Below are 26,201 nucleotides of genomic sequence, written 5' to 3'. Positions count from 1 at the left end.
GAGAGAGAGAGAGAGAGAGAGAGAGAGAGCTTTTGACACCAGTCAATATAAACATAATATTTGATGAATAAATTGGAGACATAAAAAATAGTTTTAACTATTCAACTAAATTATTAAAGGATTTCTGTTTCTGAAATTCCAGTAAGGTCCAATTGCTCTGTTGACAAAAAAGAAAAAAAAAACCTTTTTTTCTCACCCTTTTAAAATGTTCTTCTCCCTTGACTTTGAGGACACCTCTGTGATCTGGTTGTTCCCCTGATCTGATCTCCTTTACCTTTACGGTCTCATTTGCTAGATCCTTTCTCTCCCCAACTCATGTTCCAGTTGCCTGTCTTCCAAACTGCATAGAAGTCATTCAGGATTCTTGAGTGAGGATCTATTCCTACCTTGTCAATAGTTCCATCTCCTAGCACTCCCAACCCATTCACTTTTGTTCTCTTTGCGGAAGATCACACAAGCTGAGGTGCATCTCCATACCTTTGAATGTGGTGCTTCTCTTTTCTGGAATATTCTTTATAACTTTTTTATACCTAGTCAATTTTAAATTGTGGTTCAAGATCCAGCTGAAGTGTTGCTTCATCTACAAGGATTCCTCTTTAAAATTTAATCATCTCCCATTTGCTACAATTTTACCTCACATGCTTCTTTCTTATCGCAATACATTGCAATGTATTTATTTGATTGGCTGCAGAGTTCCACCACTAAACTTCAGATACTTGAGGAAAAAATCCAGTTCTTATTAATCATTGTATTCCCCAGGGCAAAAACAAGGCCTGGTGTATAGTAAGTTCCAAATGAACTTACCAAGATATAGGCATAAATGAGTGTAGAGGAAATGAATTATAAGTAAAGATAATCAGAGTTAAGAGAAACAAGGAATTAAATGTTGCAATACTAAAGTGTTATCTTTGGAAATTTGGACATTAATGGCTTCCAGGGAAATTCTAGACACTAGAAAGGCCTTGAATTAGGAGGAATAGTGAGAATTGCCAGATTGTTTGGAATAGGTTGGGGAGTGACCAAGAAATTGGTAGACAATAGTGATAAGACTGTGTTAAGCATGATTGACATGGAAGGGGAGAGCAACACAGTGGAAAACTAGAATATTCCTGATTTGATTGCTTGTTTTTGTGAAGCAAGGGGCGTGACAGTGGGACATCTAGGTGGCTCAGTGGTTGAGCATCTGCCTTCGGCTCAGGTCATGATCCCAGAATCCAGGATCAATTCCCATATCGGGCTCCCCGTGAGGAGCTTGCTTCTCCCTCTGCCTATGTCTCTGCCTCTCTCTCTCTCTCTCTCTCTCTCTCTCTCTCTCTCTCTCTCCCTGTCTCTCTCATGAATCAATAAATGAATCTTAAAAAGGGGGGCATGACAGAATGAGCACCCTCGGCACTAGAGCAGGGATTGGCATATGATACCCCCCAAATCTGGCCTCCTGCCTATTTTTGTAAATGAGGCTTCATCGAAACACAGCTACACTAATTCACATTTGAATTGTCTATGGCTGTCTTTGTTACAGTGGCAGAGTTAAGTACTTACAACAAAAACTGTATGGGTCACCAAATCTAAAATATTTAGTGTATGGCCCTTTACAGAAGAATTCTGTTGTTTTCTGCTCTAGAAACATTCAGGCTAAGCAGTATCTTCTAATCTGTGCTAAGATTCAATTTATCTCAAGAATTAGAGAACTGTTGGGTGTGTAGTTGAGAATATGGACTGAAGAATGCTTACTGCAGATAGTGGTTTTCAGAAGACATGATGACTATTTTGAAAGGGAAGTAGAGAAGCAGGAGAGATGGGGTGGGTCAGAGAATGAGCTCTGAACAATATGGGAATGAAGATCCACCAGAAAGTGGTCTTACTGAGAGGCTTATTTTTGGGAAAATTATCCAGGATTTCTGAGCATGGCTACCGATACCTAATGGGATTTTATTGCCTCAAGTTTCCAAAAGGGACTCTTAGTTTCAGTTTCTATCAGAAGACACTATAGGCTGAAGCCTCAGGTCAAGCATGCTGGGAACATGACAGTAAAATTCCACTGGTCAATACAGTGAAGGTCTGGTTGAGATCACAAGCCTGGGGATGTGAGAAGATAGATAGAGGCAATTCTACCAAAAAGAACTTAATCCTTAGGTCACAAGGCCTTGCCTGTCCCATGGATTTCTAGACCACAAACCAAAAAAACCTCATTGGATATGAATAAGCTCCCATTTTATCAAGGTATAATATTCTAGAGATAGACAAGAGAATCGTGTATCTCTATACATACAACATGTGTGTATCTATGTATATATCTGTGTATCTATCTTTAGTCATGTATTTTTAGGTAGAGAAATTTGTTTTGGACATCTCAGCTGATGAATCTGTTGAGCTACACGTTAGTTCAAATGACACAGCAAACAAATTAAATAAGAGTATACTATCTAAAATATAAAATACCCATGACTTCCCTGTAAGTTGCTATTTCAGTGAGCTTGGGACTGTCCGTTATTAATTGACATTCAAACCACTGGACCTTATGTGAATTAAATTATCAAAACAGCAGTGTATTCATTACCTGTGCTATACACTTGTAAGTATATTTATTGACCACAGGTCTCAGACTTCTTTTACTACATTGTAGTACTATTTGTTCATATTGGTAGAGTGAAAAGTAACAGAAGTCATTTAGAAGATTGATTACCTATGGTGTGAAACTGATGACAAAAAACAAATGTATTATACATCAAATATATCTAGGAGCATGGACAAGGCATCAAAGGCAGAGGGGCACCTTTGGCTCAGGTCATGATCTCAGATTATGAGCTCGAGCCCCATATCAGTCTCCATGCTTAACGGGGAGTCTGCTGGAGACTCTCTCTCTCTCCCCCTGCTCCTCCCTCACTCCTCCATTCTCTCCTTCTCTCTCTCTAATAAATGAATAAATGCTTAAAAAATGTGTCAAAGGCAGAAAAATTGAATGCAAAGTTATAAAAGTACAGTGAATAACCTTGGAATGATGCAAAAAGATTTATATTTAATTTTCATGTAGGTTTTAGATAATGCTAAAGGAGGAAGTGACAATACAATGTGATAAGTCATAACAGGAATAGGAATAAAATGTTGCCTGGGGGAGTGACAAAAAAAAGGTTTCAAAAAACTGTTACATTTTTGTCCTAAGAAGAATGAGTAGGAATTCACTACCCATGAAGAGAGGCAGTGCTTGGCTCATATTACTTCTACCACAGAAATACCAGAAGGAAAGAAAGAATATGAAAGTCAGGTTATTTTTCAAACAGTTTGAAACATTTCTCGATTTCAGATGCACATTGAGTGTGTGTTAATACAAATCATTGTTTATTCATCTTTTCGTCACTCTTTTATCCAATTTTTAAAAACATTTTTATTGGGATGCTGATGTATGCTAATCACAGTAGTAGATTCTGGGTAAACAAAGAAGCAACACTCAGAATGCTTACTCATTTGGGGAGTCAGACAATAGGAGACTAAGCAATTTCTGGGGTAATGCCACAGCAGAGATGGGGACATAGATAGTAGTGGTTTAGATGATGTGGTCAGCATGTCTCAGGAGAAAGTCTCCACTACAAAGAAAAGAACTTACTATAACAAATTCATTACAATATTATTTTTTATTGGGAAATACTTGATGTTCTTTTTAGGATAAAGCTTTGGTAGGAAAAAGGCTACCAGAAAATTATTCCAAGAAAAACTTTCTGCTTGCTGCAACAGGAATAGAAATAGTAAAAGTTTCAAATACATTGCATGGTATCTCAGTGTGGAGAAGGAATTAGTTTAGCTAATCAGTTTTATTTTTTAAAGGTTATGGAGTTTCTGCACTAATCCCCATTCAAAAAGGAAATTACTGCTGACCTCTAAAGTCTCTTCTAACACTGACATTCTGCTAGTTAATAACCATTGGGAATGTTAAAAATAAACAATATTAAGTTTCACCTGAGTTTATGCAGTGCTGAGGATAACTTTTCTCTGATATCAGAATGTGTCATGTTAGAAATACCCCGAATTTCTTTAAGATCTCTTATCATATTTTAAAAAGTCACTAGCATCAAGTACACGTTTGCTGAACATTTTCAAACAAATTGACTAGTAATTTAAAAAGATAAAACATATTGCAATGCTAGTTTGATAAAAACAAATAAAAGAGAAATAGTGTTATTTTGCCAGAGTATTTTTAAACTTAAAAATATAGATTATTTTAATTTATATTTAGTCATGTTTTGGGAGCTGCTTATGTATGGCTCAGCTATTTATAACAATATGGGACCAGACATGGAACAAAATCTTCCTATATAGGAGGTACAGTTCCTGAAGATAGAAACTGAGTGACAGGTGCTGAAGGAAAGGGCAGGTCAAGCCCAGCAAGCAGTTTGAGTGCCCTCTGATAATGGGGGTGGGGAGAGCACAGGGATGAAATCTTTAACTAGCAATTTTTAGATGTCCGAGAGAACCACCTGAGGAAAGCCTACAGCAGGTTTGCTTGCCAGATTCCAGACACTGGCCTGAGTTTGAAGGTTGAATTCTAATTTTCAGCAGGGACTCTGGAGGAGCAAGACAGGCCATCTTCTCAGAGGAACTAGGGTCTAAGACATGTGACAAAGACTTTTCAGGTCCAAGGAATGATTCAAGTGTCAGGGTTACTGGGTACAGAATATTGGAAGGATTCTGAGTTCAATGAGAAGCAAGCAGTTAAGTTATTAGGGGATTGGTCTCTCATTGAACCATAACCTTTTCATCCCTTCTATTGTCCCTTCCATATCAACTCAGGCTATTGATATGAAAAGGACAAGTCAATAGTTATAAAGATCAATTCAGATTTGAGTATTTTAAACCAATACTTCTAGGGTTCTTAAAATTATTTTTAAACTGTCCAAGAAAAAGTACTTCAATTGCTCATTAGAAAGCATTTATATCTGATATGTCATTTGCAAAACTAAAAGACAACGAACAGAATGGGAGAAGATATTTGCAAATGACATATCAGATAAAGGACTAGTATCCAAGATCTATAAAGAACTTATTAAACTCAACACCCAAGAAACAAACAATCCAATCATGAAAGACATGAAGAGGAAGACATAGACATGGCCAACAAGCACATGAGAAAATGCTCTGCATCACTTGCCGTCAGGGAAATACAAATCAAAACCACAATGAGATACCACCTCACACCAGTGAGAATGGGGAAAATTAACAAGACAGGAAACAGCAAATGTTGGAGAGGATGTGGAGAAAGGGGAACCCTCTTGCACTGTTGGTGGGAATGTGAACTGGTACAGCCACTCTGGAAAACTGTGTGGAGGTTCCTCAAAGAGCAAAAAATAGAGCTACCCTATGACCCGGCAATTGCACTGCTGGGGATTTACCCCAAAGATACAGATGCAGTGAAATGCCAGGACACCTGCACCCCAATGTTCATAGCAGCAATGTCCACAATAGCCAAACTGTGGAAGGAGCCTCAATGTCCTTCAACAGATGAATGGATAAAGAAGATGTGGTCTATATATACAATGGAATAGTACTCAGCCATTAGAAAGAATGAATACCCACCATTTACTTCAACGTGGATGGAACTGGAGGATATTATGTTGAGTGAAGTAACTCAATCAGAGAAGGACAATCATTATATGGTTCACTCATACACATATAAGAAATAGTGAAAGGGATTAAAGGGGAAAGGAGAGAAAATGAGTGGGAAAAATCAGAGAGGGTAACAAAACATGAGAGATTCCTAAGTCTGGGAAATGAACAAGGGGTAGTAGAAGGGGAGGTGCGCAGGGGGATGGGGTGACTGGGTGACCGGCACTGAGGCGGGGCACTTGATGGGATGAGCACGGGTGTTATATTTTATGTTGGCAAATCGAACTCCAATAAAACAATATACCAAAAAAAAAAAGAAAGCATTTATAGAGTTTACACTGTGTACCAGTTATGTATTAAGTGCTAAAAATAACAAGATGAATAAGATATGACATTTGCCCTTGAGGATCTCATGGTCTAGAAGGCAAATAGACATGAAGCGGTATGATGCAAGAAGATAGATTCCATTATCACAAAACAGATGAATTGCATTAATTTTGCTCGAATATAATATTTTGCTCAGAAATTCTCAATATCTTCAGTATCTCCCCCATTAGTTTCTAACTGAATGAAGGGCTAATTTTATTCATCTTGCTTTGTCAGTGTACCACATGATTAACTCTTATCTGCCATCTCCATAAAAATCCTCTTCTGACACCTGGGTGGCTCAGTGGTTGAGTGTCTACCTTTGGCTCAGGTCGTAATCCCCTGCTCCTGGGGTCGATTCCTGTATCAGGCTCCCTAAAAGGGAGCCTGCTTCTCCCTCTGCCCGTGTCTCTGTGTCTTTCTCTGTGTCTCTCATTAATAAATAAATAAAATCTTTAAAAAAAATCCTCCTCTTCACTCTGTATTCAGATTCTTGTGATCTAACCAAATTGAATCAACAGTCAACCCTGAGACATGATTTTTCTGTACCTTCATCTGTGTGGAAATTCTTTCCATCTGAATTTTCCACTTTTATCTTCTCCATCTATTGAATCCATTCAAGCGCATTAAAAATACTGTCTTCTCCATAAAGACTTTTCTGAATTCTCCAGACAGACGCAATTTGTCCTTCATTTAGACTAGCATAATAAATTCCATGTTTCACACTTGCTGCTTATAAACATTGAACACTGACTAGATATTACTCTAATTATCTCCATTCAACCCTTATCATTGGACCGTATTTAGAGATTCAAAGCAGAAACGATATCTTGGTGTCTTGACTATTTTGTATATAACTTACAGCGCCTAATCTACAACCCAATGTAAGGTAAGCAAAAATAGCATACATTTCTGAATATAATGTAGTCTTCCAAACTGAATAAACCTTCAAATTCCCAAAGAAAATTTTACAAACTAAGTTATTTTGCCCAAGAAGAATCTACATGTACTTGTCAGTTAAATATATCTGGGGTAGTTTAATAACTAGATGTTTTGCTTGATTTATTAAATTAGTTATACTTCAATATTTAAACCATGTATTTTAAACAAATATAATAATGAAGAAATTATGCATTTCTCCCTCTCATATTGCATGCAAAATTTTACTCAAACTCTTACATGAAACCCCCAAAATGGAAATTTTTAACACTTAATAATTATCATTTTCACTGCAATCTAAGAACTTTATTTAATGTGTGATTCTTATAGTGTCTGGGAATTTTTTAAAAAATTTATTTATGATAGTCACACAGAGAGGGGGGGCAGAGACACAGGCAGAAGGAGAAGCAGGCTCCATGCACGGGGAGCCCGACATGGGATTCGATCCTAGATCTCCAGGATCGCGCCCTGGGCCAAAGGCAGGCGCTAAACCGTTGCACCACCCAGGGATCCCCGCCTGGGGATTTTATTTCAAAGAGCAGAATCCATTTGTATAACTTCCAAACAGTCTTTTTTAAAATTCCATTTGTTCTGTGGGTGTAAATTCATAATCTCCACAACATAAGCAGCTTCTGTATTTTAAAAAATTAATAGACTATTTTTTAATAGTCTTAGTTTTATAGAAAAGTTGAGTGGAAAGTACAGAATTCCTCACTCCCTCTAGTTTGCCCTGTTATTGACATCTGGAATTAAGGTGGCACATTTGTTAAATATGAGTATATCATTATTAGCTGAAATCCATAGTTTACATTTGGTTTCACTCTTGTGTTGTGCATTCTATACATTTTTGACAAATGTGTAATGAGGTGTATCCATAATTACAGAATCATTCAGAAATATTTCACTGCCCTAAAAATTCTCTGTTAGTGTCACTAAATCTGTAGGTTCAACATTGACTGAAATGGTTTGAAACTGCAGTCTGCACCTTATAATCAGACAGCTTTGGACTTGTTAGTTAATTGTAATATTTACAAGCTGTATGATCTCATGTAAGATAACCTTTCTGTATGTTAATTTAGTATATATAACATGACAATAACTGTTCCTGTATTTCAGGGTTGATGAGAGTATTAGTGTAGTGAATGGTAAATATATTTATTAACAATAATTTAAGTAATAACTTAGCATATAAGGCACATATGAAAATTTCTAGTATATTTTTCAAAAAAGGCAGACTTAGGACTTTCAACTCTGATAATCAATGGGGGGCCACAAAAACTCATCTCCCAGGGCTCCAAGAAACCCTATGGCATTGTGTAATTAGGACATCCAAACCTCACTAAGCAAATTCCCACAAAATTGACAGATATGCATTAACATATAATTTCAAACTAGTTTCCATCAGAAATTTATAATTTACATATTATAAAATCATAGTATTCAGAATATTGTATAATCCTTGGGAAAGTATATTTTCCTGGATTCACTTTTTAAATATATTAATATATTAATTTAATTCATATATATGTTTATATATTAATTATTTTGTTTCTATGTTTCCAGGAAGATTATAAACTAATTGCAGAAGGGAGGCCATACACTGACATCCTGAGAGGTAGTTCTGTGCTGCAAAATAGAAAAAGTTGGGGCTCTGTAGTCATAATAAAACAAGCTGAATCCCAGCTCAGTGATTTACAAGCTGTATAAATTTGGCAATTGATTTAATCTTTCCGAATTTCAATTTCCTTCTGTGTAAAACTGAGGTGATAATTCTTATCTTTATCTTTATGAGTTATTTCATGAATGGCAAGTAATATTTGTAAAATTCATAATAATAAATGATCTTCAAATAGTAACTCTTGCTTAGATCCCTTTATTTAAATCCTTCATCTGAGCCCTTTCCAGAATTCTATTTTTCAGCAAGATATGTAAGTGGCTTAAGAAAATTGGCTCATACAGTAGATTTTTTAAAAATCAATTTATCTGCATACCCTGTGACTTAATCTCCTAAATCTAAGTATATCTTATATAGCATCACTGAGAATGAGGTAAATAAGAATAAATGGTTAAAAACTACAGAACTGTTTTTATATTATTTAAATGTAAATTAGTTAAATTTCTCTTTCTCTTCAGTCAAACTTTCTCCCTTTGGCTGCAAAGCTGATTACAAGTAGTTGCTAAGCTTTACTCCTTACAATTTGACCCCTGGGAAAAGTTACTAACTGCTCTAAGTCTGGTTCTAAGCCCACACATTTCAGAGTAGGGAATAATTTATTCTGCTTGGGTCATGTGCCCAGAACTAGACCAACAATTGTGGTGAGAGAGATAGAGTAGTATAGGAACAGGGAGAAATCATAGAGAAGTCATAGACTTACTTGTCTATTGGAACTACAAGACATATTAATTATTATCTTTCTAATAACTTTATTTATAAATTAGACAACTGTGACTCTGAATGTTCAGAGACTTGCCCAAGTGGCAAAACCAGAGTGGAATAAGGATCCAGTGGCTTTCTGATAGATGTTAAAGAAAAACAAAAATAGATGAAGAGGAAGGAAAGAGGAAAGAAGGAGGACAGGAGAGGAGGAGGAGGAAGAGGTGAGAAGGAAGGAAGGAAAGGAGAAAGACTGAAAAGGGAAAAGGAAGGGAAAGGGCAGCTGTCATTGTAATCATTTTAGTGGAATGAGTAGAAGAGGTTACAAGTGGCTAGGTGTTGGGAAGAAACAACATATTTGCTCTTTATACCCACTCTCATCTGTAGGCAATGGATAATGCCTTATGTGGTGTGTATAGTAAGAACCAATAAATATTTCCATTTGATTTAAATTGTCATTTTTAAGTCAACTTTTCTCAATATTGCAATAGATATGCTTATCCATTTTAACTTTCACTGATTTTTCACTCATCTTCCCTTATTTCTTAGTACAATTCTGCAGGCTGCTGCACACAAAACTGGTTCTCAGGTGGACTGACTCTTGGTACCATCACAAAAAGGAAAAAAAAATTATTTGTTTCTGCCTAATTCAGAATGTCAGTGTAAAATTTAAAACTTAGGACAGTGTACCTCAATTCCTTAACAGGAACTACTTCCTCAGAAATGTAAATTTTGGAGGCACCTGGGTGGCTCAGTCAGTTAAGTGTATGCCCTTGGTTCAGGTCATGGTCCTGAGATTAGGCCCCTTGTTGGGCTCTCTACTCAGTGGGGAGCCTGCTTCTCCCTCTCTTTCAACCTACTGCTCTGCCTGCTTGTGCCCTCTCTCTCTGTCAAATAAATAAATAAATAAATAAATAAATAAATAAATAAATAAAATCTTAAAAAAAACAAAATGTAAATTTCAACTCTTACTAATAATAACATCAGTAACTACATATTGGTATACCAGATAATCACTTGAAACTATTATACATTGTACTTGTGTCATAGATCTAAAGCAATACCTATGGACAATTTTATAGCTTGAGTGAATATTTTAGAAAACAGAAAAGATTGATAAATCAATAAGCTAATCATTCCTCCTCGGTAAGTTAAAAAAAAAAAAGGAACTAAAAAGAGGTGCTTAGATGGTGTAGTTTTTTAAGTATCTGACTCTTGGTTTCAGCTCAGATGGTGATTTCAGGCTCCTGAGATCAGGCCTGCAATGGGCTTGGTGCTCAGTGTGGAGCCTGCTTGAGATTCTTTTCCCATCTCTGTCTGCACCACACCCCCTGGCTTGTGCTCATGTTCTCTCTCTTTGTCAGATGAATAAATAAATCTTTAAAAAGGAACTAAAAAATAAAAAATAAAAGAGTAGATAATAATAAAGAGTAGAAATTAATGACATGAAAGAAAAATTTATAATTGAGAAAATAAAACTAAATGAGAGTTCTTTACAAAGACTAATTAAATTGATAAACCCTAAGAAAAACTAATGAAAGAAAAAAATAAAAGCACAAATAACCCCAAATAAGGAATGAGAAGTGGACATTAATATTATTCTGCAGACCTAAAAAATAAGGGAAGATTTTTGAACAACTTCATGCCAATACATTTCAAAATGTAGATGAAATGGACACAATCTTTTAAAAGATAATGCATTCTAAATTGACACAAGAAAAAAAAAGAGAGAAAATCCTCATGGTTTTATATTTATTAAATCAATCCAATCCAAAATTAAATAACCTACCCATATTTTAGTGCAAGGACAAACTGAAAATGGAACAGAAGAGACAGCCCATAAATATAACATCACCTGATTTTTGAAAAAAGCAACACTGCATTGTAGTGGAAAAAGACAATCTTTGAAATAAATGGTGCTGGATCAATTGCATAGCCATTTAGATAAAATATATTTATTTTGGGCCTCACACAATAAACACAAATTATTACCAGGTATATCAAAGCTCTAAATGTGAAGGTAAATCATATATAATTTAAGGAAAACAGAAGAACATATTTTTGACTTCAGAGTAGGCAGACATTTTTTAGGTGTTAATCACAAAAGAAAAAATAAATTGAACTATATTAAAACTTAGAACTTCTTTTTATTAGAAATATATCCGGGGTGTGAAAAGCAGTCCATAAAGTGGGAGAATATCTAGCTACTTGAATCAAGAATATATAAGGAACTCCTACAAGAAAAAGACAGTCACAGAAAAATAGACAAAAGACTGAAATAATCATTTTACAAAAAGGGAGATCACTGGGGTCTGCATGTTTATATCCTCACCAAATTCGTGTTGGGGTGATTTGCTCTGTGTCCCACCATTCCTTATCGATCTATGAATAGAGGAAGTATCATCTAGAATGATTTCAGGAGGCCATAAGGGGGAATTCTCACACCCTACCCTCATTGCAGATCTTTTGAGACCCAACAGGAGGAGAACTATACTTCACTACCTCAGCGGGAGAAAGGATGATTTTCTCCTTGCCCGGCAACAGCCCAGCCAATAAAAGACTGTCAGAGTCAGCCAATGAAAAACCACTATATTCCAACATTAGTTTACTCCGATGGAGTTCATGTTTATAACAGCCCTTCTCAATTTTCCTCTTTCCCTTCTGTCCTCTGGATTTGTTGATGGCTTTTGCTATAGCTTATCCTTCCCTAACTGCAATTCCTCTGTTATTGCCAGCAAATCCATTGTGGTGGTAACAAATTGGCTGCTTTGTTTTAAGCTTGACAGATACAAGAAGAATTGTTGACTTTTCAGTCCTTTCAGCTTTCTTACCTGGCAGGATGGAGTGGTGATTTCTAAGCTCCTTACTGAGTATACATGTATATTTTAATGTGTGTATCTTCACACAGAGAAAGCAACAAATTCAGATGCTTTCACTGATTAATTTTACCAAATATTCAAGTAAGAAATAAAACTTATATAAAATTTTCTAGGGAATAGAAAAGTTGGAAATACCTTCCTATTTTTTTTTTGAGGCCAGCATAAACTTTTTTTTTTTTTTAAATTTTTTATTTATTTATGATAGTCAGAGAGAGAGAGGCAGAGACACAGGCAGAGGGAGAAGCAGGCTCCATGCACCGGGAGCCCGACGTGGGATTCGATCCCGGGTCTCCAGGATCGCGCCCTGGGCCAAAGGCAGGCACTAAACCACTGCGCCACCCAGGGATCCCGAGGCCAGCATAAACTTAATGCAAAAACCAAACAAGAACATTAGGTGGAAGGAAAGTAATAGACAACTTTATTCATACACAGAAAAGAAACCATCTTAAGTTATTAATACATGAATCCAGCATATAACATATAAGTAGGCACAGTATATCTCACAACCATATTGGGTCTATCCTAGGAATGGAGGCTTAACAATAGAAAACAATTAATGTAATTTTCTTCCTCATCAGAATAAGGTAGGAAAATCATATACAATGAAAGCCACTGATAAAATTCAGCAATCACTTATGATAAAGTACTCTTTGCTAAATAGGAATAGTTGAAAAATTTCTTACCCTAATAGACATTTTTAGTAAAAAGCTTATAGCAAATGTTGTTATGAAATGTTGAAATATTTTTCTTTTTTTCCCTAAAGATTTTATTTATTTATTCATCAGAGACACACAGAGACAGACAGAGAGAGAGAGAGAGAGAGAGAGAGAGAGAGCCAGAAACACAGGGAGAGGGAGAAGCAGGCTCCATGCAGGGAGCCTGCCTGATGTGGGACTCCATCCCGGATCTCCAGGATCACACCCTGGGCTGAAGGCGGTGCTAAACTGCTGAGCCACCCAGGCTGCCCTGTTGAAATATTTTTCATTGAGATAAGAAACATATATCAAATGCCCATTATTATTTATTTCTCTTCCAAATTGCACTATGCATCTAGCAAAACAGTAAGGCAAGGAGAAAAATGTTTTAAGAATTGAAAAAGAAGAAATAAAACCCTCAGTTGTGGATATTATGAGTACATGTGTAGAATATCCAATGAACCTATAGATTATCAGGATTATGAAAGATGTTGGTACAAGGTAGCACAGCAAAATTGGCTTTATTTCTATAAATCAGCAATCACAATTAAGGATTTGAAAAGATACAATTCATAATAACACTGATATGTCATACACCAAAAAAAAGTCTCACAATACCCTTTAAGAATCTCAGTGTAAAAAAACTATAAAACATTGTTGAGATGTATTCTATATGAGATTATAAAAAAGAAATTTCAGGTATTTTCATAAATAGGAAGGTTCAATATCAATCTATATGTTCTCTGGATAAATCCCACTGAAACTCCCAGCATGCATGTGTCTGTGTATGTGTGTGTGTGTGTGTGTGTGTGTGTGCATGCACAAATGCAAACTGATAAACTGATTCCTAAATTATACTGCTTTTGGTCTAAAAATGGTCAAGAAATATGGGTATGAAAATATTCTCATTATCTGCAAGTGAGACTGTTGCTGGTTGTCCTCATGACTAGACCTACCATAGTTCCCTTATTCCTTAAGATAGTAATACTGACCTGTACTAGGAAGGGGCTCTGGATGGATGTGATACTGTGATTTATAATAACATACATTTGGTTTGTATCCTCATTCCTGGCTCAGAGCTCCTGAAACCTTTGGAATGGCCTAAGTTAAGAGAGTGACAAAGATGTCTTTTATTACTTTAACAAGATAACTTTTGGACCCCAGCTCAGGATGGGGACTGGTTGCCAGGAGAACCGACCTTATAATTAGAGGGTTGGGACTTTCAGTTTCATCCCACAAGCCTTTCCTCTTCTCCAGAGGTTGAATCAACTGGCAGCGGCCAAAGATTTAATCAATCATGCCTTGGAGAAAAAAACCAAAAGGACGGAGTTTGAACAGCTTCCAGGATGGCGAACCATGGAGAAGTGGTGGAGTGGAGAGAGTGGCCACCTGGAGAGGGGATGCAAGCTCTGGGCCTTTTTCCCTTTCCTTGTCCAAGGCATCTCTTCCACCTGGCTCTTCCTGAATTACATCTTTCATAATAAACTGGTGATCTGGTAAATAAAAATATTTCTGAGTCCTGTGAGCTGTTTGCAAATTAATTGAACGCAAGGAATGGGTGGTTGGAACCTGTGATCTATAGCCAGTCAGTAAGAAGTACACGTAACAGTCTGTGGGTGAGACAGGCATCTGATGTGGGGGATGGGGATGGAAGTATTAGGGCCTGAACCCTTAATGTGTGGAATCTGATGCTGTCTCTGGGTATCAGAATTGAGTTGAATTCTCCGACACTCTGCTGGTGCCCAAGAATTGCTTGTTGGTGTGGAAACCCTCTCCCTGCTCCCTCCAGTGGACTTGATGACCAGAATCTTTTAGTTGGTGTCATTGAAGTGGGATTACTAAAATAGCCCTGGCTCACAGAAAATGTGGTTTGGGGGGAACCTTGGATTCCTGGGTGGCCCCATTGTCATCCATGGCAGCAGATGTGCTGAAAGCAGCCAAAGTTATCAATGAAATTTAGAGATGTATGCAATTCCTGGGCAGCTAGTTCACTTGATGCATATGGAAATGCAAACTAATAGGGAAAAGGCAAAACAGTCTATTCCTTGGTTATTGGTTATGGTTACTTGTAATAGCTGAACTAAAAGAGGATGCTGCTTCAGACCTTGATGCTGGACCCAACTCAGATTTCAATGATGCTGAGTTTAGGCCACTAGTCTCAAAGCTACCCCCAAGGGAAAAATTATGCAGGGACAACAGAAAATACCTCTAAGGTCTCCTGTCACCAAGAAGTTAGTGAACGTAGGGGAAGGGCAAAACCACAAAACTATGAAAGAAGAGGGTATGGTGTGATGGAGTTGTTTCATTTTGTGGATCAGTATCATCAGCTTCCTGAGGAACCTTTACTGAAATGGATTATGAGAGTAACAAATTTGGGGAATGTTTTCTTTGGTTTTGAATGTTACAGAGGGGAAGGGCATGTTTGGCTTAATGTAAGACCCAGAGTTCAATGAGGAACAATCACAGATGACTGTATGTGATCTCGATGCACAGGACGTTATTCCTGAAGTAATAGCCAGTCTAGTGAATTACATAAAAGCCACTTATGGTCAGTTTACCCTGAGAAAGGGGACTATCTCCCCAGAAGAATGCCAGGTGGAGCACCCTAGATGAAGCAGCTAATATGCTTTGTATGCAAACCACAAGGGGCTGGCATTATGATGACCATGATTGTCTGTTCCCCTACTGAACAGGCCAGTAACTCAGGTCATGGTGACTAAAAGGGCCCTTTATCATTGCAAAACCAAAACACAGTTCTGGAAGCCTTGTCAAATTTGCTGTCTCAGCTTCCCCTCTTGAGTCTTACAGATGCTAATAAAAACACTCAGTTAAACAAGAGAATGAGGAGAAGTGGAACAGAGAGTCAAGAAAATCTTCCCAACAATGTGGAAATTTTTAAACAGTTATTAAGATACAAGGAGAAAAGGTAAATTTTGACAGATATTAAATGAAGAGGAAACAGAAAGGGCTAAGTCATGAACTTTGTCCCCACAGGGTGCAAATTTCTAGGTGGTTATTAAGAAAACAGATGAATAAAATGGACATTGATGGGGTTAAAACAAATTGTCATAATATAGCACTACCAAAGCTTTGGGGAGGCCACAGGAACCCCCCTGTAGGTCCCTCAACTTTGAAAGGATCCAAACAAATCTGCTCTATTTATGCCAGTTTGGAGAAACTTGAAAAGCCAAGAGGCAGAGATCAGGATGAGAAACCTGACAGACAATCACTTGGGGCAACAATTAGGTCAATTAATCAAGGAAAAGAGTCGCCAAAGGGCCAGGGTCCCCTGGCTCAACCCTTGCTGAAGATCCAGAGACTTCTGCAAAGAGTAGGTAAAATCATCAAGGGGTAGAAAAGAGAAGCTTCTAGAACTTTGATATAGAAGCCCCAAACTGTGGTCCCAAAATCTACTGGTGAAGCTGTTGGATGAGATCATTGAGAGGATGTGATCATGGACTGACACATGAGCTGGCACCAGGCAATTGAGGCTCCTCGCCCCCATCATAGTCTTTGTAATATTCGTTCCACCCACCATTCCCACGGCTGGAGCTGTTTTCTAGGACACAGCCTTGAGAGAGCAATGTGTCGTTGAGACCATCTGGAGAGTCCCTGTGACTCAACCCTGTTAATGCCTCAATATAAACTTGTAAGATTCTGGCCAGCAGGTATGGAGATCCACTCATCTCGCAACCACCCAAACTAGCCTTGTGAGCAACTGCCATCCACCAATCTGGAGTATCCTGTCTCTTTCTTTCGTCTCTCATTGCCCTCCTTGTATGGGGGCCAGTGTGCAAACCAACGAAAGTCCTGGCTGGGGTTACAACTAAAGTTTCTTAAGATGTTAAGAAACCAAATTCAACTGAGTAAATTTGAAGATCCAATTGGCTTTATTAAATGACTCATGAGTCAGGTAGCACCCATCCAGTGAGTAGAAGGGGTCTCTGAGGAGCTGTACAAAATGGAGGATTTTTAGAGGAAGGAGGGTGAGGCAAAAGCTGTTACGAGTGGAAGACAAGGATTATTCTGGCAAGGTCACTTTCCCTTAGGGGAGAGCAAGGAGGCTTATGCAGATTATCTCATCTTCCTTTAGGGGATAGAGGAGGCCCTTGTGACAGATCACTTCATTGGCACATAACACAGAATTCCTGAAGGACCAGTGAAGACATTTTTCTTGGAGAGATTGAAATTGCAGTTATATTAGTTATGAAGGCCCGGTTTGGGACTTGGCTCAAGTGATGTCATTTCGAGCCTCTGGTGTTCTTTTTAACAGAGAACTTCAAAGTGTAAGGGTTGATGAACATAGGAATTTTTGCACAGGCTTTATGAAAAGAATTTGTGTCTCCTCTACCCACATATTTTATGAGAATGGATATTATGTCTGGCTAGGGACTATCTCCCCTACCTTGTTTTATAAAACTGTTAATGAAGTCCTAATAGCAGCTAGAGGTAGGAATGCAAGCGTTGGAATTAAAGTAAACATTCTTAACTCCCTCCAATTTTGATCTCAGTCTGTACTGTTGAGTCTTTGACTGTATGGGGGTCCCCAAATGTCCTGCAGTGGGTAGGAGAGCAAAGCAGAGACCATCTGCAAAGAGGCTATGGGTGGGGGCTTGTATTTAAAGGCGGAAAGTGAGGAGGTAAGACCATGTATAGAATTTCCCCTTTTTCATTATGCTATGTTGAGCTCAAATAAAGATGCTCACTGAAAGGCTCTCTGAAATTTTTCTCTTCCTGTCCAGTTGCCCCCAAACAAGGGGTTTCGGTTTGGCTCTCTCAAGTTGCCTAGGAAGCCATTTGGTTCACTTGGGGAAGCCCCCAACTTTTGGGGAGGAAAAATTATTAATAGGCATTCTGGATTTCGTTTAGTTATACTTTCATTTCTTCTGTGTTCTTTATGAACTTAGTCTAGAAATATGGAGAATACTTCTGGTCCCAAAGAAAGTCCATTAAGGACCTATTTTGAATGAATGGAGCAGAGGGCTGAAAATCAACCAGAAGAAAAGCCTGTTTTGCAGGCAAGAGAGACAGGAGGTGGAGATAAAGGAATGTTTGTCCAAACTCTAAATCTGCCTCCAGCCTTACCTGTGACACCCCTTGCACCTCTGCCTTACCTCCCCCTTCTTCTCTTCCCATACCACCACTACTGCAGCTCATATAGCGGCTTCTAGACTCTCCTTGGTGCTTCCAAAAGCATCAGCTTCTTTTCCCCTCATAATTGAGGAGCCAAAAGCACCCCAAACTGTTGGGTCACCTCCTTATGAGATTCAAACTGAAGCACCTCCAAAATCAACATGAAGAGGCCCAGGGGCTTCCTGGACTTAAACTACCTCTTCAGGTTTTCTCATAGGAGCCCCAGGTAAAATTGTCACTGGGGAAGAAATGGACGTTTTTACTGGAGAGAGGTACAACATATTAGGTATTAAAGCTAATTCAGGGTTATTGGCTTAATTAAAATAGACATGTCTTTTGGAGTTATCCATATATTATATCCAACATAATACAGATAATCAACTTTTATTCTGCCTGAATTCATTCGTTTAATTTGTGTTTTATCTATTGCAATTTGGCAGCAAAAAGATGACTTAAAATGATGGTTCATTTTGTCTGTCTCATAAAGTTTTCCTGGGTAATTACTAAGAGCAAGTAAGTATAGGGTACCTGGGAAGCTCAGTTGGTTAAGCATCCAACTCTTGTTTTCAGCTCATGTCATGATCTCAGGGTTGCTAGATGGAGCCCTGCATTGGGCTCCACATCAAGCTCTGATGTCCACACGGTGTGGAGCTTGCTTAAGATTCTCTCCCTCCTTTTTCTTCTGTCCCTGACCCCCATCTCTCTAAAAAAGAGACAGACAGAGAGAGAGAGAGAGAGCAAGAAGGTTAAATAAAAAAGTTAATAGCATCCCAAATCTTTGGTAACCTAAAACTTTGTAGTTTTGCTAAACTAAATGATAAATTGGGTTGAATTTATTGGATATCTAAATCTCTTTCAAATAAGACAAAACATCAAAACATTACTTACTAAACATAGGTTTATCCACTTTTTTCTTATTTCAGAGAAACTGAAGATACTTGGATCTATTAGCAAACATGTTTCATACTTTACTGAAAGTTGTACTATGGAAAAACACATTTTTAGAAATGATAGTATATTTAGAAATGATAGTATATTTATAAATTTGCCAATCTAAAGAATTCTGCTATAACATAACAGGCAATTGACAATTGGTTACTGCTTAGTTTTCACAAGAGACTAAGGTTTCTAAAAGTTAAAATTCTGATCAGTGTAATTAAGACTGCTGAAAAATGGGGCACCTGAGTGGCTCAGTCAGTTAAGCATCTGACTTCATTTCAGGTCATGATCTTAGTGTCCTGGGATCAAGTCCCATGTTAAGCCCCGTGTTGAGCCCAACATCAGGCTCTGTACTCACAGGGAGTCTGCTTCTCCCTCTCCCTCAACCCCTTCCCTGCTCATGCTTTCTCTCTTTCAAATGAATAAATAAAATGTTTTCCAAAAAAGACTGCTGTAAAATGATAAGGAAAGCAAATCTATGTAGGCAAAGTAAGATGTGTATTTGGTAAGATGGGTATAAGGAATGGGAATACATTTTTGTTAAGGGAAAAGGAAATAATTTTGTCCTAAAATGAGACTGGTTATTTAGAGAAAGAATATTTAGAATAAAATCTGTGTGTGGAAAGAAAGTTGCAGCAAGTTTGTGAGAGGGGATTCTTTGTAAAAGAATATTATGCATCATCAGGGCTAAGATTGGAATGAATGAATTTTAAAAGTACACCTATATAAGATCGGAATTTAGGTTTTTTTTTTTTCTTTCTGTTGAAACGACAAAGTTTTCTTAGATTATTGGTCTTCTTTTGATAAGAAATGGTAAACTAAACTTTGGTTTTTTTAAAAATATGCCCAGAAAACCAAAGTCTCTAAGTTTTGTCTTTATCAGGTCTTTGATTACTTAAGAAAGTTAAAACTCCTCAATATTAAAGGAGCTAAATTTTGCTAACAACTATATAACTTTCTGTAGAATCACCTATTACCATCTTGATTAAATGCATAATTAAATATTAAATTTTATAATGGCCTATAGTCCTATTTTTTGGCATGTGCTTTAAAATCTTCAGAAAGTTTTAACAAAACTTCCCCCAAATTCAAATTCTAAATAAAGTTATTTTCACCAATTATGCTTATTTATTTGGTATGTCAGATTACACATGAAGCATTGTCAAATAAGTGATGGCAAACCTTTTTAGGTTATATCATATGGATAAATGCTATAAATGTTCTAGAAATTATATGAAGTCCCTAAAAGTTTTAATACATCTTGTTATAAGGTCAATACTTGACATCCTAATTATTGAAATGTGTGTGTCACAAAAATAACTGGATTTCCTTGTCAACTGCATTATAGTGAATTCCCATCAGATCTTTAACCATGCCCATTTTTTAGTCTTTTGTCATTTATAGTTACTGTTCTGATGCTCTTGCAAAATGTGTTTCATTTTCAAGGGGATTCATGAAAAGGTCTTCTGACAAATATAGGACTCTAATATCTTTAAGATCATGAAGCTAAACTGAATAAGAATTTTCAGAACCAATGGAAAAGCTACATTCAAATAGAACAAGAATTAGTAACCTGAGACTGGATGAATTGAGGAAGATAATCTTTAGGTTTATGACTTTTGTTTGAACATTGCTGGATCACTAATATTTATTCTTCTAGATTAAGGGAATTTTTTTCTTAAGGTATCTATGAATTGCAGAAATATGAGAAAATATTCCTTTGTAAACAAATTGAAACATTTATCTTTACTTCCTACTTGAATCTACCAGAACTCAGGAACTCCCCGTGAGTATTCTTTCTCTCATGGCTATTATAATTATTTGTGTTATTTCAATAAGAATCTGTTCTCATAAAAGATCACTATTGAAAACATTGGTCATTTATCAAGGTTTTATTAAAGGGTCATATTTTGAGAAAGACACACACACTCAGATATGACCAGCCTTATGAAACTCAGGTTGACATTATGGAACCAATAGAGCCCCCTAGAAATGTTGGCCTGATACTTTCTGAACAGAGTTCCCTGCAGCTGTACCAGGTGAGTAAAGAAATGTCACTTCTAGGGCATCTGGGTGGCTCAGTCGGTTAAGCATCTGACCCTTGATTTTGGCTCAGGTCATGGTCTCATGGGTTGTGAGATCAAACCCCACGTTGTGCATCACACTCATTGGGGAGGCTGCTTGAGATTATCTTCCTCTCCCTTTGCCCCCCACCCTGTTTGTACATGCTCACTCGCTTTCTCTATATAAATAAATAAATCTTAAAAAAGAAAAAGAAATGTCACTTCCTGGCAGGTTCAGGAACATCAAAATATTTTGGGGACATCACGACAAGGAATTCACTCAAGTCTACAAGTATTGCAGACAAATCTGACAGTGAGTATTTGGCCTGACTTCTGGCCTTGAGAGGCTGTTAAAAGTTAAATCTGAAGTTTCTTTTTTTCAAAGGTTTTATTTATTTATTTGAGAGAGAGAGAAAGAATGTGTGAGAGAGAGCAACAGACTCCCCGCTGAGCAGGGAGCCCAATGTGGGGCTCCATCCCAGTACCCTGGGATCATGACCTGAGCTGAAGGCAGACACTTAACTGACTGAGCCATCCAAGTGTCCCAAATCTTAAATTTCCAATAAGAGATTCCAGCAAAGCAGATTTTAAAAGACCTATATGATCAATCAGTATTCTTGCCATGCTTATGTAAATAATTAAGCCAAATTTGTTAAAACTGAACTTATTTTACAAACAGATTAATCTTAATTTGGCTACCTTTGCTGGAAATGAGGGTAATTTTAGAGAGATAAATTACATTTTAATAACACATTTTTATGGATGATAGATTCCAGGTTAATTGTCTGATTAATTGTCTTTTGAATGCTTATTGCTGACCTATGCTAGACAACTGGAGGTTAACTTCAGAGAAATTGCCAAAAGAGCTCATATATAGACAGTCTTCATGCCTGTTACTCTGCAGGGATAAAAGAAGAATCCCACGAGCATATGATTATTTGAACAGCTGGACAAATGTGGGGCATTTGCTTGTTAGACTTTCTTATGACTTCCTCTTAGTCCACACTAAGACTGAAGGGTCCATTGGACTAGATCTCTTATTCAACTGGGTCATGTGGGACCCCCCTGAGGAAATACCAGATAGAGTGAATTATTTCTTTGAGTATACTCTGCTCTCCTGATGGGAAATTGCAGCTTATCAATATGGGTTTACCTTAGTAAAAGAACAAAACCCACCTCAGACATTGGATATGCAGTACACTGTGGGTGGCTAACTGCCAAAAGAGTCCAAGTGAATGAAGTGGCCCCCATTAAAAAAGATTTATTTATTTATTCACGAGAGACACACAGAGAGGTAGAGACATAGACAGAGGGAGAAGCAGGCTCCATCCAGGAAGCCTGATGCAGGATTCAACCCCAGGACTCCACCCCAGGACTCCAGGATCATTCCCTGAGCCAAAGACAGACAGTTAACCACTGAGCATCCAGGCATCCTTATATGAAAAAGTTAAGTAGTATTCAGGAATCCTCCCAGGCAATGGAATGGACTTCCAAAAAATTGAGTGACTCAACTATTACCTTGACTGATACTATGTGACTGAGATGACAAAAATGCTCCTTAAAAGCCAGAGCATACCCCACTCCACAGAGTTAGCTATGGACTTGTGGAAATAATGGATGACCTTGTAACTGGATTAGATGGTGCACTTGGAATGTCCCTATCTCCTGGGAAGAGTCATCTCCAACTTGCCAATAATTTGTCCTAATTGAGATACCATAAAAGCCAGGTGCTTAATAAAGAGAGTTTCCTGCTATTCTATAGCTATATTTGTCACAGAAGCTACCTCTACTGGCATAGAACTACCAGTAGAGGCCCTGGCCAAACATACAGCAGCCACCTTTAACCAAACCTGGCATGCAGTCACTCTCTTAAATGACAAAGCCACATAAGTATGAAAAGCAATCCTCCCAAACCAATGGCCCTTGATATCTAGACTGCAGTTCAAGGTTGTATATGTATCCTTAATTACTCAAACAAATGTGTCTCAAGCTGTGAAACATTTAAATAAACACATCACTGCTATAGATGCCTTAGCTTTGGACACTTTCAAGCAATTGGCTAAATCCAATACTTTTCAAATAGAAATATGCCCTGCTAACCATTGCTAGACTTCTTGTCTATTTTCTTTTCAGTTGTTGTTTGGCTTTTTATATTTATCACATTGGAGCCTGTACTATTTGCACTGGCTTAGAGAGAGCCTTGCTGTTTTCTTCATCAGGAATGCAAGGCCCCAAATTTTTCCACCCTGTCAAAGTCTTCCTTTCCAAAATTCCCATGTTGCCCCCAGCCGGCAGGAAGTAGTTGCAGAAGAAATGACCATCACCCCTTTTCCCTTCTACAGAAATGGAAAGGTGATTTGACAGTGGGAATTTGAAAGAAGACCCACTTGCCTTAACTACCTCCAATTTTGACCTCAGTCTGTGTTTACCAACTGATTAAGTTCTACTATCCAGCTACTCTTTTAACTTAGGTGAAAGACCCAGCAGCAAAGCATCCCATGACGGGAAGTGAAACTACCCCTCGAGCAGTAACCACTTCCCTGATGCCAGCAAGACCCTGTTGAGTAACCCCGGGACAATACTCTACTTGATCTTTATTGCCCAGCTGCACATACCCACTGACTTTTGTCCGGCATTTTCTTTATATAAACCTAGAAGTATTTTTAGCACTTGGGAGACCATGTTTGAGACATTAATTCACTCACTGTCTTCCTGGCTTTGAGATCTCTAAAATAAATTCCTTTCTTGTTTCACCACCACTTGTCTCTCTGCCTTTGGATTTTGTCACCTGATTTGTTTGGAACCCCTGGGCCAGGTGCTCTGGCACCATGAATGTTAGAGAAGGTTTATGTGACACGGTTGCATCTCTTTTACACATTTGTATTATGGGGATGAATATCTTATCTGACTGGGAAATGTTTCCCCCTCCTACTAATAGAAAACAGAAGGCATATAGACCTGTCTTTCAAGCAATATTAATTGGGCACACTAAGTGGGAACCAGGAAGACTGCCTGAACCCAGACCGTGTGGAACAGAGGCTGGACTGCCAGAGGGACAAATTCTCTATGTGATGGCCCTCTGTGGGACATAGACTGGGTCTATGGCAAGAGCCTGTCAGCACCACCCAATGATGACTACTGGTCCTTTGGACTAGAGGATTGCCATTTGAGGGCATTTACTACCTTTCTATATGACATTATCCATTGAAGCTACAGGATCATGCTGCCTGGGGAATGCAAGAAGGAGATGCAAGCAAGAATCCTCTTTTCCCCTAGGACTGACGCTAGAACTGTGTGAGGAACTGCTCATTTGGAGGAAGTAAACACAAATCAGCTTGGCTGACTGAACTGCTTGCTGTTTCCTAGCAGTGATGGAAGGATTGAAGAATGTGAAAAGCCCCCATGTTTGGCTTTTTACTGTCTCACAGGCAATGGCCAGTGATCTGCCCATATAGTCAAGCAGGAAGACAATGGAAAGCAGGCCCTATAAATGGGATGCCTATGCAGAGCATAGCATATGGAAACTTGAGGGGTGCATTAAAACAGAACATGTAGATCCCCATTAAGAGAATTCCCTTCCAGGTTCAGAGAGTGACTGGAATTGACAAATGGATATCCCCCATGTGTGCCCTCGAGACAGCCACCTGGCTCTGTGATGCAGGGGGGATGCTACAACAGTGCAGCCTCCAAGGCATGAAATGCCAATAAGAACTGTTCTGTCTGGAGCGCCTAGGTGGCTCAGTTGGTTAAGCATCTGCCTTTGGCTCAGTTCATGATCCCAGGATCCAGGATCTTGATGCCCATGTTGGCTCTCTGCTCAACGGGGAGCCTGCTTCTCCCTCTCCCTCTGCTACTATTATGTCTGCTATGCTCTCTCTCTCTCTTTCAAATAAATAAAAAAAAATCTAAAAAACAAAAACAAAAAACAACTGTTCCATATTCCAGCTAAGGAGAGAGACTGCAGATGGCCATGTGGTGGGTTCCTTGGTAGGAAGGCCTCACAGCTGGCAAGTGAGACTCATGCTGCTAGCCCTGGGGCAGGGAGAATGGAGGGCTAAAAAATGGGACCTAGGCAGAATAGGCACTGACTCTGAACTGGGCTTTGCTTATCTGGTGGTACATAAAAAGGCTTAGAGTTCCATGAAAGAACCAGAACAGAAGATATTGCACCAATTTGGAAAGCCAACTCTCATTTCTTCAGACAAGGAACACAATTCACAGTCCATTGTGTCCAACATTGGGATGAGAAATATCTTTCTTAGAGGACTGGTCTGATGGAGAATTGGAATAGGCAACTAAAACATTGGTTGTTTAAAAAGAGGAGAAATAAAAACATGAAGAGTTGGCTTACATGCCTTCACCAGTATGCTCTCATACTCAACATGAACATGAGTGGGGCTTTGTCCCCACTGAATAGATTCTCTATTTTTCTGGTGAATCTGGGGAAGAAGGGTGTGGAAGGTGCTGGTATTCTTTCTTCCTCACAACATTTCAACTTCTTTTGTTTGTTTGTTTCCTGCTTGATGGAGAGATCACTGCACTAAGGTTGCAACTACAAGGGCCAGAAACAGGATGAATCCTAAACAGGAAACCATACCTATGTTTTAACCTTTATGTCAGAATTCCTCAGGGTCTAATGGGGCAGAGTGTGCCTTCACTCCATCTGACAAATTTGGGGCTTACAGTGAATGCAGCTATGTCACCTGGTGGTCAAGATAGTCTGCTTGTTCTCCACATGTGTAACCTGAATAGAAGTGGACAGAAGGGAGAACTTGATGCAATCTACCCACAATCTAGACCAGCAAAGTGGCTGAACCTAATGTACCTCCAAAGGTGGGAAGAGTTTGGGTACAAATGGAGAGAAGAAAAACAGTATTTATGGCTAGAACCTGACAAGATTGAATGAAAATCTGCAAACTTGAGTGAAGTGCCCTAGGAAATATTTTCATGTGATGTGATGATGGACTAGATAGTTATTAATGACTGGATGGAATTCTAGTAATGTGCCAGCATCTTCTGACCTTCATAGTTGTTTTGCTGTAAGAGATTGTGTTTGAAGATCAAGGGGTGGACTGTGATATTGTGATTTATAATGTAAAAATGTATATTTGATCATCATCCCTGTTTCTGGCACTAGGTTTTTAAAACTCATGGAATTTCTTAAGTGAGAAGAGGAGCAAAGTTTTCTTTTGTTATGTTAACGAGGTGACCATTAGAC

This window comes from Nyctereutes procyonoides, unplaced genomic scaffold (genome assembly GCF_905146905.1).
Source record: "Nyctereutes procyonoides isolate TBG_1078 unplaced genomic scaffold, NYPRO_anot_genome, whole genome shotgun sequence".
Taxonomy (NCBI): Eukaryota; Metazoa; Chordata; class Mammalia; order Carnivora; family Canidae; genus Nyctereutes; species Nyctereutes procyonoides.
The sequence above is the reverse complement of the archived record's forward strand: the minus strand, read 5'-3'. Positions refer to the sequence as shown.